At 35.4% G+C, this 16,055-nt stretch overlaps 1 long non-coding RNA gene across 1 annotated transcript in view; it reads right to left on the bottom strand.

Moving 5' to 3' along the window:
- LOC126954315 (uncharacterized) overlaps nt 1–16,055 on the bottom strand; it is a 124,403-nt gene that overhangs the window by 82,392 nt on the left and 25,956 nt on the right. Inside the window, exon 2 of the long non-coding RNA XR_007725582.1 lies at nt 1,865–1,945. This is a non-coding gene — a long non-coding RNA (uncharacterized LOC126954315). The remainder of the gene's footprint in view (nt 1–1,864; nt 1,946–16,055) is intronic.

The raw sequence follows: 16,055 nt of genomic DNA, 5'->3' as shown, positions 1-16,055 counted from the left end.
GGATTCAATACTAAATCTATTTCCAAAGTCCAAGAGTTTGGTCATTATTCTATTGATGACATTTACTTTAAAAGTTAATGCTTAAACATAGAAAAATAAAACTAAGAGTATACAGCAGTATAGTTGTCAAATAAATAGCAGACTGTATACACAATTTCTAAGTAACAAAAGATGACACTGATGAAAAGGGGAGTCATAGCAAAATATATTTCAGTTAAATCTTGAATTTTTAAAAAAATGCATATAGGTCAGTCATGGTGGCTCACATTTGTAAGCACTTGGGAGGTTAAGGTGGGAGGAGTGCTTGAGGCCAGGAATTCAAGACCATCCTGGGCAACACAGCAAGACCCCATCTGTACAAAAAATAAAAATATCAGCCGGAATGGTGGTGAATGCCCACAGTCCTGGCTACAGAGGAGGCTGAGGCGATAGGATCTCTTGAGCTCAGAAAGTCGAGGCTGTAGTGAGCTATGATCATGCCACTGCACTCCAGCCTGGGTGACAAGCAAGAACTGGAATCTAAGAAAAAATATAAAAAATAAAAAATAAACCACCCAACTACTCCAAAACATGCAGATAGATGGAAGGAGTTGGGGCATTTACCATGGGGAAGTGTGAAGATGATGTGGAATGAATGCATGAAAGAAGGCAGAGATGTAGGAATGCCCAAAGCATGTTCAAGAACAGGAATTAGTCCAGTCCAATGGAAATAAAATCATGAAAATGTATGGACACACATATTATACAATGACAAGACACATATTAATGGATATAATCAAGGTTCCCATGTCACAGTTAAGATGCTTTGTCTTGCTACACATAAAGCTTCTGTTACTCCTGTGAGTCCAGAAAATAATAAGCCCTTCTTAGGTGAGAAGAAAGATAATGGAAAGACATTGTGCTGAAATAATGGTTGCATTAGTGTAAGCATGAAAACAAATACTGTAATCATAATGAACTATGCTGGTGCATCACAGCTGGTCATCAATAGAGTCTAAATCAGGCTATAAGGTGAGAGGAAAAATGGCAAAGAGGTGTTAAAGGCAAGAGATCTGAACTGGTGTCAGGATGGCCAGATGGGCACAGGCCTTCCTGGGTCTCAGGTTCTACCAACTCCACTCCTTCTACTGGCCAAAGGGAAGATACCAGGGCTCTCATAAGAATGTGCTTTATCTTCATCAATGTACTAGAAACGGGAGATTATCATCACTATTTCTAATTCAATATCTTCTTCCTTCTGCCACATCTGGTGCTGTGATTCTTCTTAGGTATTCACAGCCAGCCATTTTAGGTATTGATCAGACATGAACACTGCAATCATGTCACTAAAAGTGGCCATAGAGGAAGAAAGGGGTATCAAAATCGGGGGACTGAGGATTCTTATATGAGCTGTCCTCTCTGCCAGGGAGCAAGGTTCCCTCCTCCCTTCCGAACATGGTTTCCCATTGTCCATGCATGTCTGTTTGCTAGAAACAAGAGAAAACATTTCCTCTCCTGGCATAACAGGAAACTATATGTAGAAAAAATTAAAATCTATTCTCCATGGAAAAACTGTTAACAACAACAGAGATTTGACATCTTTCCAGAAAACCATTGTGTGTGTGTGTGTTTCTCCAGGAACAAGGGTGGGAGTTGGATATTGAACTGTGTTCATGCCCACATATTATATCCTCAGATGTCATTCAGAACTTACAAGAAGAACATTTTTCAAAAAAACACCCAATATTCAGAGTTCTTACAGACACCACATGCATTATTATAAAATGCCTTTGGTGTATCATTACTTTTATAAAGACTAGATTTTTAAGTAGTTCTGTACAACTATGTAGAATATATAACCAAGACCATCATACATCAGCCTCACCTACTGGTTTAACCATGAAGGAGCATCTTCCTTTGTTCACTGCAGTCCTAGCTGTGCAGGTCCAGAGAGGAGAAGATGGTTCTGCATGAAAATAATGCAAATAAATTATCAAGCAAATCATTTCCTCAGCATCCAGTCTGTACAGCACCCTGTTTTTTCTCTGTATTGCTTTACGTTATTACATTGTGCTCTAAACCTCTCTACATGGATATGATACCAATACCTGAAACTCAATAGATTTACAACCAAACCATTAATATTTCTCCCTAATCTATACCTTCCATTTCCTAGTTCAGATGATAACAATATCCTTCCAGCATCTTCACTTTCTTGCTCTTCTTCATTCTCCAAATTCAGATGATGGTCATCTTTCTCCGCTTTTTACTCCTCCTACTATGACCCTAATTCAAACTTTCAACATCTCTTACCTGAAAAATTACCATAACTTCATAATTGAGTCTCATAGCATCTACTGTCTCCTGTTTTATTGCCTCTTTCATACACTGCCACAGTCTGCTTTCTAAATCTTGGATTTGATCATATTAATTCCCGGTTTGGAAGCTCTCATAGATTCCTCATTGCTTAAAAGCACCATTTCCTGGGAAAATTAGGTTTGGTTTGTGCTAAGAGGTTTAAAACAGTTAGGAAAGAAGGAAGGCCAGAACATATAGGAAAGTATAAAAATATTTCAAAATGTACAAAAATATTTTTACATCGTTTGACTTTGCAGGGTTTTTTTAATGGACTTATTGTATAAAACAATACTATGTAGGGAAGTAAGACAATATATCTATCTGCTTATGTTTTCAAAAACAATCAAGAAAGAATAAATCAGAAACGAATATAATTAGTTATGTGCAAGGGATAAAATGGAGATTAGATCAAAGTGTTAGCTTTCCTGAATTTGCTAACTGTACAGTGGTTATGTAAGAGAATATCCTTGTTCTTAGGAAATATATACTAAACTATTAATAGGTAAAGGAGCATGGTATACGTGATCTACTCTCAAATGGTTCCCATAAAAATAATAACTGTGTATGTATGTGTGTATGACTGAGAGAGAGAACAAAATAAAGCCAATTTGGCATGGTGTTAAAAACTGGTCAATGAAGGGTAAAAAGTCATTTTATTTTCCTTTACAGAACATCTATCACTTGCTGCTGAGGACAAACTAGAAGCCTTCATCCTCAATTCTAACCTTTTTTTTTTTTAATTTTTATTTTTATTTTACCTTTTTTTTTTTTTTTTTTTTTTTTTTTGAGACGGAGTTTTGCTCTTGTTGCCCAGGCTGAAGTGCAGTGGCGAGATCTCGGCTCACTGCAACCTCCGCCTCACAGGTTCAAGCGATTCTCCTATTTCGTCGTCCTGAGTAGCTGGGATTACAGGTGCCTGCCACTACACCCAACTAATTTTCAGTATTTTTTTTTTTTTTTTTTTTTTTTACTAGAGATGGGGTTTCACCATGTTGGCCAGGCTGGTCTCGAACTCCTGACCTCGGGTGATCCACCTGCCTCGGTCTCCCAAAGTGCTGGGATTACAGGTGTGAGCCACTGCGCCCAGCCTCTAATCTCTATTTCTAATCACTGATGAACTCGAACCCCTTTGAGTTTGGTAGTAATTCTGGAACAAGAAAGATTGGCAGTGCTTGAATAGAGTTCTTTATCTTTTGACCATAGGTTTGTGGCATATGTTTAGCAAGTGGTTATTTTTTGCATATTTTTCTTTTTGGTGGATGTGTTGCAGATAGTTAATTGTTACTGTAAGCTGTTTTCAGATTTATAGCCTGATTTCTCATGTATGTTCTTGTGAAATGAATGTTTCTGAGTTTAAATTTCCTCATCTGCAGAATAAAAGCAGTTGAGTAATCACTAGATTACATCTCTAAGGTCCTTTCTTCCAAAAAAAAATCCCTTCCATATTTTACTTTCTCAATCTTCTTTTTAATGCAGAGGAAATTTAGTTTTCTCACCCACAGCATATCTATATCATGAGGGGGAAAATGTTATTCGTTCATGACTGCGGTGAAGTAAGCTCTGTTGTTTTACTTGTTCCTTTCTGTATAATTTTAATTTCTTAATTGAGCCTAGAATTGAAAGAAGCTTATTACAACTAGGACTGTAAAAATAGTAACTCGTGCCTAAGATTGCTTGCATTCTTACAAGTAAAAGAAAATTGTTGAAATAATTGATCGGTTGCCAGTCAAATGCTTTTAATTTTTTATGATTTCTCAGCACTGGCCTGCATGGTCATTGTTACACAGGTTTGCTGAAGTGAAAATATGGCATTTGCTAAGAAAAAAAAGAATTCACTATCAGGCGTGATGTACAGAATAGATACTTTACACAATCTTTCCAATGATAATCAGCATTTGTTTTGTAAATTGTTGAGTAAATAACATAAAAGAATGAATAATTCAGAAATGAATATAATTCGTTATGTACAAGAGATAAAATGGAGATTAGATCAAAGTGTGAGCTTTGTATTTCCTTGTCCTTTTCTTTTCCTGGGAGAACGTGAATAGGACTGAACACACATGTAGCTGAGAAGTACCCATGGGGTAAGAATGTGACAGACACTTGGTCTTATTGGGATTCACAGGGTCTTGAGTTTAGATGACAGAAGCTCACAGAACACATCCCAATAACTGCAGGTCTCCCAGGAAAATCAGCAGACTAGCGTTTTATTTCCCTTTTCACCAGTTACTCTTACAGGTTCTGGGATCCTATGCCGTATCTAGAGAGGTTACCTCAGAAAAAAATTAAGACTTATTTTATATTTAATTCATTTATTCAATACCCATGTATTAAGTACTTATTATACTTAATACTATATACTTAAGTGTTTGTGTTTCTTTTTTTTTTTTTTTTTTTTTTTTTGAGACAGAGTCTCGCTCTGTCGCCCGGGCTGGAGTGCAGTGGCCGGATCTCAGCTCACTGCAAGCTCCGCCTCCCGGGTTCACGCCATTCTCCTGCCTCAGCCTCCCGAGTAGCTGGGACTACAGGCGCCCACCACCGCGCCCGGCTAATTTTTTGTATTTTTTAGTAGAGACGGGGTTTCACCGTGTTAACCAGGATGGTCTCGATCTCCTGACCTCGTGATCCGCCCGTCTCGGCCTCCCAAAGTGCTGGGATTACAGGCTTGAGCCACCGCGCCCGGCCAAGTGTTTGTGTTTCTATGAATCACCAGACAGATTTCTCTTCTCAGGAAACTAATGATTATAAGAAACATTTTACACATTAATCATGATTTGTTTAAATAAAAAGAAGATAATCTGTAGTAATTAAAATTTTGTAATGTAGTATTTTTAGAATGAAAAGGATATGTATAAATGAGATAATGCCAAGAACATTTTTTTTAATTGTACTTTAGGTTCTAGGATATATGTGCAGAATGTGCCGATTTGTTACATAGGTGTACGTGTGCCATGGTGGTTTGCTGTACCCATCAACCTGTCATCTACAGTAAGTATTTCTCCTAATGCTATCCCTCCCCTAGCCCCCCACCCCTCAATAGGCCCCTTTGTGTGATGTTCCCCTCCCTGTGTCCACGTGTTCTCATTGTTCAGCTCCCACTTATGAGTGAGAACATGCGGTGTTTGGTTTTCTGTCCTTGTGATAGTTTGCTGAGAATGATGGTTTCCAGCTTCATCCATGTCCCTGCAAAGGACATGAACTCATCCTTTTTTATGGCTGCATAGGGTTCCATGGTGTATATGTGTCACATTTTCTTTATCCAGTTCTCATTGATGGGCATTTGGGTTGGTTCAAAGTCTTTGCTATTGTGAACAGTGCCACAATAAACATATGTGTGCATATGTCTTTATAGTAGAATGACTTATAATCTTTTGGGTATACACCCAGTAATGGGATTGCTGGGTCAAATGGTATTTCTAGTTCTAGATCCTCAAGGAATTGCCACACCATCTTCCACAACGGTTGAACTAATTTACATTTCCATCAACAGTGTAAAAGCATTCCTATTTCTCCACATCCTCTCCAGCATCTGTTGTTTCCTGACTTTTTAACAATCGCCATTCTAACTGGTATGAGATGGTATCTCATTGTGGTTTTGATTTGCATTTCTCTAATGACCAGTGATGATGAGCTTTTTTTCATATGTTTGTTGGCTGCATAAAAGTCTTTTTTTGGGAAGTGTCTACATCTTCACCCACTTTTTGATGGTGTTGTTTGTTTTCTTCTTGTAAATTTGTTTAAGTTCTTTGTAGATTCTGGGTATTAGTCCTTTGTCAGATGGATAGATTGCAAAAATTTTTCCCATTCTGTAGGTTTCCTGTTCACTCTGATGATAGTTTCTTTTGCTATACAGAAGTTCTTTAGTTTAATTAGATCCCATTTGCCAATTTTGGCTTTTGTTGCCATTGCTTTTGGTGTTTAAATCATGAAGTCTTTGCCCTTACCTATGTCCTGAATGATATTTATGGGGAAATGTGTTTCTTCAAATCTGGTCTATTTTAATATTTTAATAAAGTTCTATGTAATATTCTCCAAAGTAGCATTTTATGGTTAATAAGTTTTAAGTCATTGCCTTTAGTTGACTCTTCTGTATGTCATAATATTTTAAATTAAGCACAATCTCACAACAGAAGTTGAGGCATCTGATAAACTCGGAACCCATAATATTAAAAGGAAATTTTTTTTGTATCAAAATGTGTAAATATTCAAGGTCATTTTTTTGCTTTCATTCTGAGTATATCTCATTAACGATTCTTTGTATGAGGCAAAATTTAAAGTAAGTTTTATTTATTTACAACATTAATGTTTACCAAATATAAAAAGTAAATTAAAGATTTCCTAGGTCTGTAGCTGAAAGCAGGGAAGGATAACGAGCAACCACTACTGGGTACTGCATATGGTTTTATTTGGGGGTGACAAAAAAGTACTAAAATTGTTTGATTGCAAGGATGGTTACACAAGTCTATGACTCTACTAAAAGCCATTTAAGTTGTGCACTTTAAATGGGTGAACTCCATGGTGCGTGAAATTATATCTCAGTAAAACTTAAATATCTAAATTAGAGAACATTCAGAAAATACAGTTCTGTTATTTTAGTACATGTATTATCTCGAGAAAATTGGAAAAGTACTGTTAAATGAATAACCACTGAAGTTGCTTTAAATGTATAAGATTCACTTACAATCAATATACTCATTGAATAAAAATTATTCTATTGAAAAGCTAAAAATGATGTAATTTTATCCTTTAAAAAAGTTAAGCATTTTCTAAGACAGCACAGTATTAATTTGTTACCTACACTCTTTTTCCAGGATCATTAAATAATTATTAATTTAATGAATCTAATGAAGCCAGATTTAACACAAAATTTCATACAGTTTGTAGTATATAGTACTGGAGATCTATGGGAAAAAATTTCTAAATTCCTATTTAAATATTAAATTATTCATGTGCTTATTCTCTAAAGTTAATTTTACAGCATTGCAATTAGAATACTATTACCAAAAATATTAGAAACCCACCACATTCTCGGATAAAATTCTGAATACATGTCCTAGTAATTACAGATGTTAAAAATATTTTAAGAAAAATAAGTAATATGCTGCAGCCATAAACACATAATAAGGTCATATCCTTTGCAGTAACATGGATAGAACTGGAGGGCATTACTCTAAGCAAATTAATGCAGGAACAGAAAAATAAATACCACATGATCCACTTATAAATGGAGCTAAACATGGAGCACACATGAACACAAAGAAAGGAACAATAGATACTGGGACCCATTGAGGGTGGAGGCAGGGAGGAGAGTGAGGATGGAAAAACTATCTAGTACTATGCTGGTTACCTGGGTAACAAAGTTATCTATATACTAAATCTCTGTTACATGCAATTTACCTGTGTAAAAAACCTGCACATGTACTCCTTGAACCTAAAATAATTAAAAAAAAAAATACAAATAACTAGTGTGAATTAGAGAAGTTAATATTCTAAAATACTTGATTTAAATACTTTGGTTATGTTTTATAAATAATAATGTTCTGCCAACTTAGCTTCATCTAAATTTTGCTATAAAAAAGAAAGAAAAATTAATTTCATGCCAAGAAATTATTAGAAAAAGAGAAGCATCTTGGCCACATATGATGTTGAAAGGATCTTTGTCTATTTGCAATTCTGGGCTGAATAAATGTCAGATCAAGAATGGTCGCTTCAGAGACAGGCCGTGACAACTGTTCAATGCTGTCACATGACTGCTTGAAAGGAAGCAGAAGAATTTGCAAAGGGTTAGTGAGATAGATAAAGCAAAAATTGAAAGCACATCAGTAACCAAACGAAAGAAACAAAAACTAAAAAAAAGGAAACTGGACACTGAATGTTAAGCGGAAAAAATTTCTACAGTTTTCACACACACGAAAAAATGGGGCTAGATGTAGTAGTGTGGGTCTGCAATCCCAGCTACTTGGGAGGCTGAGGCAGGAGGATTGCTTGAGTTCAGCCCCAGCAACATAGTGAAACCTTGTCTCTAAAAAACAAATAAATAAAAATAAATAAATAATTATAAACAAAATTCTTTTTAAAAAAAAAAGAAAAAATAGGTCATGAAGAGATTTATTTCATTCAAAGTTCGCTTCATCAAAGACTACAAATCATTCACAAACACTTAACTCATGGATAGTTTCCATAGTGACACAGAAAAACCAAAATGGAAACAGTTTTTATAAGTTCTTAACCCATATAATGAACAAAACTGTGTAGAACAGTGGTTACAATTCAGACTGTGGATGGCCACAAGCAATTCTATATGAAAAGTGATTGATAAGAAAATGATAACTCAGGATGTAGTGACTCATGCCTGTAATCCCAGCACATTGGAAGGCTGAGGAGGTGGATTGCTTGAGCCCAGGAGTTCAAGACCAGTCTGGGCAACATGGCAAAACCCTGTCCTTACAAAAAAAAAAAAAAAAAGCCAGGCATAGTGGTGCATGCCTGTATTACCAGCTACTCAGGAGACTGAGGCACAAGGATCACTTAAGCCCGAGAAGTTGAGGCTGCAGTAAGCTGTGATTGCACCACTGCACTCCAGCCTGGGTGACAAAGTGAGACCCTGTCAGAAAGAAGGAAAGAGAGAAAAAGAGAAAGAGAGAGAGAGAAAGAGAGAAAAAGAGAGAGAGAAAGAGAGGAGGAAGGAAGGAAAGAAGGAAGGAAGGAAAGAAGGAAGGAAGGAAGGAAGGCAGGCAGGAAGGCAGGCAGGCAGGCAGGCTCACAATATTCTAAAGCAGTAGGCCACACATATTCATATATTGAAACATTCATGAATTACTATACAAAATAATACTTCTATATTTCTTAAAGTGTAGATGGTATTGAGGAAAATTGTTGATTCCACCGTCTTCCTCTAACAGGTTTAGCATGACCCGCTGTGGATGAATAATATCAACATAAGCTGTTGGTGCATTATTTATGTACACATTTCTAAAAAATAGCTTATGAAAATAAACGTATATGTAAACTTTATTTACATGTTTGTCTATACACACAAGGAATAAAAAGTATTATTACAGGGCACTGATGAAATGCTATTTGTCTCTAGTTGCTCTTAACCCTTATTAAATAATCACTACTGCTCTTTATACTTCACTCCTCTTTCATTTAGCAGAAAGAAAATTGCTGGGCTATTTTGTGCCACCAACATAGCCCTTCCTAACTGGAGAATTCCTATAATTATGCTGCCTCATCTTTAGATTTCTCCAGCCTGTATCCCCTTTCTATACTGGAAAGCAAAGGCAGAACTCGAAGATTGGATTCTTTGAGTTGACGCACTGCACAGTTCTCTCTACTCTCCATCCCACCTTTAACAGCCTTGTGTGAGTTAAGAAGACTACGATTCTGATATTTCCTTACCGGAGTCCCAGTTACACTATCTATGAGCAGACAGGATTTTGTAGATTATTTCACTCTTTCATTAGCCACTGAAAATGAAAAGTTCCAAGGGTTAGAATTATGAAATAGCCTACATTTTCCCTGTTATTATTCTACAGCATCCAATGTAATCAGCAATCTCCTTATTATGCATTATTTTTATTAATTAAGGGGATAGTGAGTTTATTCCTATTATTACTTATTACATGCTAAATGTTAGGTTTCTTAATGTAAAAGCTGATCAATCATACGAGACACTTTAATAGAGGTTGTTGAAAGCAGAAACATTCTAATCGTCTGTTTAGCGATACACTTCTTCATCCAAAAGATATTTACTGGGTTGATTTTTTTAATCCAGAGACCATTACACTGCCTACTGCCCTCACTGGCAAAGAAAGCTAATGGCAGCAAAAGAAGTGGATCTCCATGGCATTATGAATGCATTATTAGAATAACTACAAAAAGAGAAGTCAACAAAAAGCTCATGGAAGGCAGAGAGTGAAAAACAAAACCACTGAAGATGAAAAGAAAGGTTCTATCTGTAAGTGAGTTGAAAAATTATAAAAACTTTGATGTGGGAAATAATTCAATTCAGATATTTTATTAATATTTAATAAGTATAAACTTTTTTACATTTTTTAGATTTTCCTGCACATACTTACATGCATTTAATCCTCACAACCCATACAGAGTGACATACGTATACGCCCACGAAGCTTATCACCACCATCAAAATATCGTATGTTTCCATCACTCATAAATGTGCAATTTCTTTCATAATCCCCCTACTCAGGTAAACATGAATTTCTTTTATGTTACTATGGATTAGTATGCATTCTGTAGAGTTATATGTAAATGGAATTATAAAGTATGTATTTATTTTCTGTCTGGTTTCTTCCCCTAATCCTAATTATCTTAAAATTCATCCATTTTGGTCTTTGTATTAATAGTTCATTACATTTTGTTGTTCAGTGATGTTACGTTGTATGGATATACTGCCACTTGTTTACCCATTCACATGTTGATAGGCATTTGGGTTGTTTCCAGTTTCTGGTTATTACAAATCAAGCTGCTATGACCTTTTGTGTACAAGTCTTTGAGTAATTCTCTTGTGCAGAAACCTAGGAACTAAATGGCTGGATCATCTGGTAGTTGCATATGTCACTTTCAAAGACACTGTCAAACTGTTTTCCAAAGTAGCTGTATCATTTCACAGTCCCACCATCAGCGTGTGGGTATTCAGTTCCTCCACATCCTTGCCCATACTTTGTATGGTCAGTGTTTTAAACTTTAGCCATTTTTGCACAATCTGTAGTGACTTCTCATTGTGGTTTTAATTTGCATTTGCTTAATAATGAGTGAGTGAACATCTTTTTACATGTTTATTTGCCATTTGTAAATCTTCAAGCCTTTTGCCTATTTTTTTATTGGGTTGGTTCTTTATTATCATTCTTATTATTGAGTTTTGAGAGTTCTTTACATATCCCAGATACACATCCTTGTATTTTCTTGTATTATTCTTTCACCGATTGTGCTTTTGCTGATATATTCCATCTAGGATTTCTTTGCCTAACATAAGATATAAGATTATCCTCTCTATTTATATCTAGAATTATTATCATTTTAGATTTGTCTTTTAGGTCTGTGATTCATTTTGGTCTGTGATTCATTTTCAGTTAACTCCTTTGTATAATTAAATACAGTATGAACCAAAATATATGGGGTTTTGTGTATTTGTTTTTGCATATGAATATACACTTGTGCCAACATCAGTTGTAAAGAATATCTTTTCTCCATGGAATTTTTTCACCTACCTCAAAAATTTATTGTCCACATATGTGTGGGTCTATTTCTGGATGCTATTCTTTTCCATTGATCTGTTCATCTATCTTTATGGCCATGCAAAATGATTTGATTGCTGTAGCTTTATAAATGGTCTTAAAACTAGGTATTATAGCATTAGTCTTCCAAATTTGTTCCTTTTCTTCAGTTGTTTTGGCTATTCTAAGTCTTTTGTATTCTTATATGAGTTTTAGAATCAGCTTGTCAATTTCTACAAAAAAAAAATACCTTACTGGGATTTTCATTAGGATTCCATTTAATCTATTTATGAATTTAAGGAGAACTGACATTTTACCCATATTGAATCTTCTGACCCATAAATAAGGTATTGGGGTATATACTGCCATTTATTTAGGTCTTCTTTGATTTTTCTCAACAATACTTTGTAGTTTTCAGTAAATGACTCTTTCACATCTTTTGTACTTTACGTTTTGATGCTATTGTAAATGGCACTTTTGTATCAACTTATGTGATTATTTATTGTTAGTATACAAATACAATAAATTATTGTCGACTATTGGCCTTATTTTCTGCAACATTACTAAATTTATTAGTTCTAGTCTTTTTTTTTTTTTTTTTTTTTTTGTAGATTCCATTGCAGTTCCTAAACAGATAATAATAGCATCTTCTAATGAAGACAGTTTTATTTATTTTCCAATTTGAATGTCTTTTTTTTTCTTGCTAATGCACCGGCCACAATTTCCCATATAGTATTGGATAGAATTGGTAGGAACAAACATTCTTTTTTATTCTCGATCTTAGGAGAAAATAGTTTATCAGTGTGAGGAAGTTCTCTTCTATTCCTCGTTTGCTGATAGTTTTTACCAGGAATGGATGACAAATACTGTTAAGTTCGTGTATTTATTTAGATGATTATATGGCTTTTTGGTAGTTTGTAATATAGTGATTACATTGACTGATTTTCAGGTATTAAGCAGATCCTGAATTCCTGCTATATACCCCACTTAATTATTTTGTATTATTCTCTTTATATATTGTTAGATTCAATTTGCTAACCCTTTGTTTAGAAATGTTGTGTCTATGTCAATAAAGGGTATGGTCTGTAATTTTCTTTCACTGGAATGCCTTTTTCTTGTATTTTTTTTTCTTTCCTGTATTTGTATGAGAGTAATGATGACCTCAGTGACCTCCCGCTTTTCAATTACATGGAAGAGTTTGTGTAAGTTTATATTTTTCTTAAGTGCTAATGGAATTTATTATTGAAACCATTTGGGTCTACAGTTTTCTGTGTTGGAAAAAACCATTGGTATAAATTCTAATACTTTAATGGATATAGGGCTATTTAGTTTATGTCTTCTTGAGTAAGCATTAGTAGTTTGTGTCTGTCAAATAATCCTTTCATTTCATCAAAGCTCTAAAATTTGAATGTATAAAGTTTTTCCTAATATCTCCTTTCTATCCTTTTAATAGCTATTGGATACTCAGTGAAGTCAACTATTTCATTCCTGAGATTTCTGACTTCTGTCTCTTTTGCCTAATTAGTATGGCTAGAGTTTCATCCATTTTATTAGACTTCTCAGAAAATCAAATTTTGCTTTTATTGATTTTCTCTATTTAATTGTTTTTATTTCATTGATATCCACTTTGGTCTTTATTCTTTCTTTCTTACTTTGGGATTAATTTGTTCTTCTTTTTCTAATTTCTTAACATAGAAGCTGAGGTCACCAATTTGAGACCTTTCTTCTTTTCCACAGGTGTGACTGCCATTAATTTCTCATAAATACCACTTTCATGGCATCATGCAAATTTCAATATTCTGTTTTCATTTTGATTCGGTTCAAGCTACTTACTAATTTCCATTGTGATTTCTTATTTGACCCATGGCTCATTTACAAATATGTTATTTGGGTTCTCATTCAACATTTGGAGATTTTGCAGATAACTTTTCCTCTTGATTTCTAATATCAATCCATTGTAACCAGAGAAATATTTTGCTGACACGAGCCATTTTAAATAAATGAAAACTTGTGCTTTAGCTGATCATATGATTTTTCTTGGTAAATGTTTCATGTACAATTGAGACGAATGCATATTTTTCTGCTGTTGGGTAGAGTAGTCTATATATGTCAAATCAGTTGGTTGATAGTTCTTTTTATTTGGTTTGGTTTGGGGTTCTGTTGTTTTTGTTTTTGTTTTTGTTTTTGTTTTGGGAGACGAAGTTTCACTCTTGTCACCCAGGCTGGAGTGCAATGGCACAATCTCAGCTCATGGCAACCTCTGCCTCCCAGTTTCAAGCAATTCTCCTGCCTCAGCATCCTGAGTAGCTGGGATTACAGATGCCTGCCACCATGCCTGGAAAATTTTTTTGTATTTTTAGTAGAGATGGGGTTTCACCAGGTTGGCCAGGCTGTTCTGGAAGTCCTGACATCAAGTGTCCCACCCACCTTGGCCTCCCAAAGTGCTTGGATTACAGGCGTGAGCCACCGCACCCAGCTTGTTTGTTGTTGTTGTTGTTGTTGTTGTTTTTATTGTGTCACTCTGTCACCCAAGATGGAGTGCAATGGTGTGATCCTAGCTCAGTGTAGCCTCAAACTCCTGAGCTCAAGGGATCCTCCTGCCTCAGCCTCCCAAGTGGCTGAGACTACAGGTGCGCACAACCATGCCTGACGAATTATTTATTTATTTATTTATTTATTATTTGTTTATTTATTTTTGTAGAGATGGGATTATGCTATATTTCCTAGGCTGGTCTCAAACTCCTGGGCTCAAGGAATCCTCCCACCTGCACCTCCCAGAGTTCTAGGATTATAGGCATGAGCCACCATGCCTCGCCAGTTGGTTGATGGTTTTGTTAAGTATACTATATTCTTGCTAACTTTCTCTCTACTTGTTCTATAATTTACTGAGAAAAGAGTACTGAAATTTTTGACTGTCATTGAGGATTTTTTTTATTTCTCCTTGCAATTGTATCCGTTTTTGCTTCATGTATTTTGAAGCCCTGTTATTAGGAACATCAATGTCTAAATTCTTATATCCTTTTAATGAACTGACCTCTGTATTTGTGATTAAAATTTTCAGAAAGTTCGGAAAATTTTTTGCCATTATTTCTTCAAATAATTCTTTTCTGCCCCTCCACTTCTCTCCTTCAGGAATTTGAATTACGTGTTCCTGAGATTGCTTGAAGTCTCCCCATAACTCACTGATACTTTTCACTATTTCAGTTTTTTTCTTTCTTTTTTTCATGTTGGATAATTTTTATTACTATATCTTCAAGTTCACTAACTTTTTTCTTCTGCAGTGTGTAATCTGCTGTTAATTCCATCCAATATATGTGTTTTCACCTGTAAAACCTTGAATTAGGTCTTTTTCTATGTCCCTACTGAACACATTGAACATGTGGAATATGGTTATAATGATTGTTTTAATGCCCTTTTTGCTAATTATAACATCTGTAGCAGTTCTCGGTCAGTTTCAATTTTCTACATATTCTCTTGATGATGCATCATGTCTTCCTCCTTCTTTGCATGCCTTTTAATCTTCAATTTGATGAAAAACATTGTGAATTTTTTCTCCTTTGGTGCTTTATTCTGGGATGCAATTAGGTTACATGAACATAATTTAAGCTTTTTTTTTTCTGCCTTTCTGATTTTTTTTTTTTTTTTTTTTGGAGAGCTGTTCAGTCTAGGGCTAATAATTTCCTACTTCTCAGACAGGACCTTCCTTGAATTATGAGTTTTTCCAGTCTGGCTAATGGAACTATTCTCAATCCTGTGTGAGTGCCAGGTACTGTTCCCTCTAATCCTTTTGGATGGTTGTTTTCTCAGCCTTGAAGTTTTTTCATCACACACATGTGCTGAATACTCAAGGGAGCCATCTTCAGCTCTCCAGGGATCTAACTCTGTGCAGCTGTTTTGTGTCCAGTACTCTGTCCTAAGGACACTAGCCTCCTCAGTCTCCCCAGTCCCTCAGATGCAACTCTTCAACTCAGGGAGTTTAATGAGCTTCCTTTGTATTCTCTCATCTTGTGCTGCAACCAGTGGGCCATAAACTGGGGAAATGATAAGATAATCTTTACTTTTTTCTTTCAAGGATCATTATTCTTCAATGACTGAGGCCCAGTGTTTTGAAAACAGTTTTAATATATGTCTGATTTTTTATTTTGTTTTTTTGCCTTTTAAAATTTTATCAGGCAGGGGAGTGTTTTCAGTCCTTGTTACCATATCTTGGGCAAAAGAGGACGGCCTCTCCCACCTCTTATAAAACTAAAGGCCCAAAGGAAAAACCAAACAGACAGTTAAAGAAAACAGAGAAGAACTGAAAAATGTTCTCTTCTATCTTGCTGTGATGATGTTCAATAGCTGATGCATTAGCTTCCTGTTGCTGCTGTTACAAATTACCACAAATGTGGAGGCTTAAAACAACATGCATTGATTATTTATAGTTATATAGGTCAGAAGTCTGAAACAGGTCTCAGTGGGCTAAAATCAAGATGACAG

Source organism: Macaca thibetana, chromosome 5 (genome assembly GCF_024542745.1).
Source record: "Macaca thibetana thibetana isolate TM-01 chromosome 5, ASM2454274v1, whole genome shotgun sequence".
NCBI classification, from domain to species: domain Eukaryota; kingdom Metazoa; phylum Chordata; class Mammalia; order Primates; family Cercopithecidae; genus Macaca; species Macaca thibetana.
The sequence above is the reverse complement of the archived record's forward strand: the minus strand, read 5'-3'. Positions and strand labels throughout refer to the sequence as shown.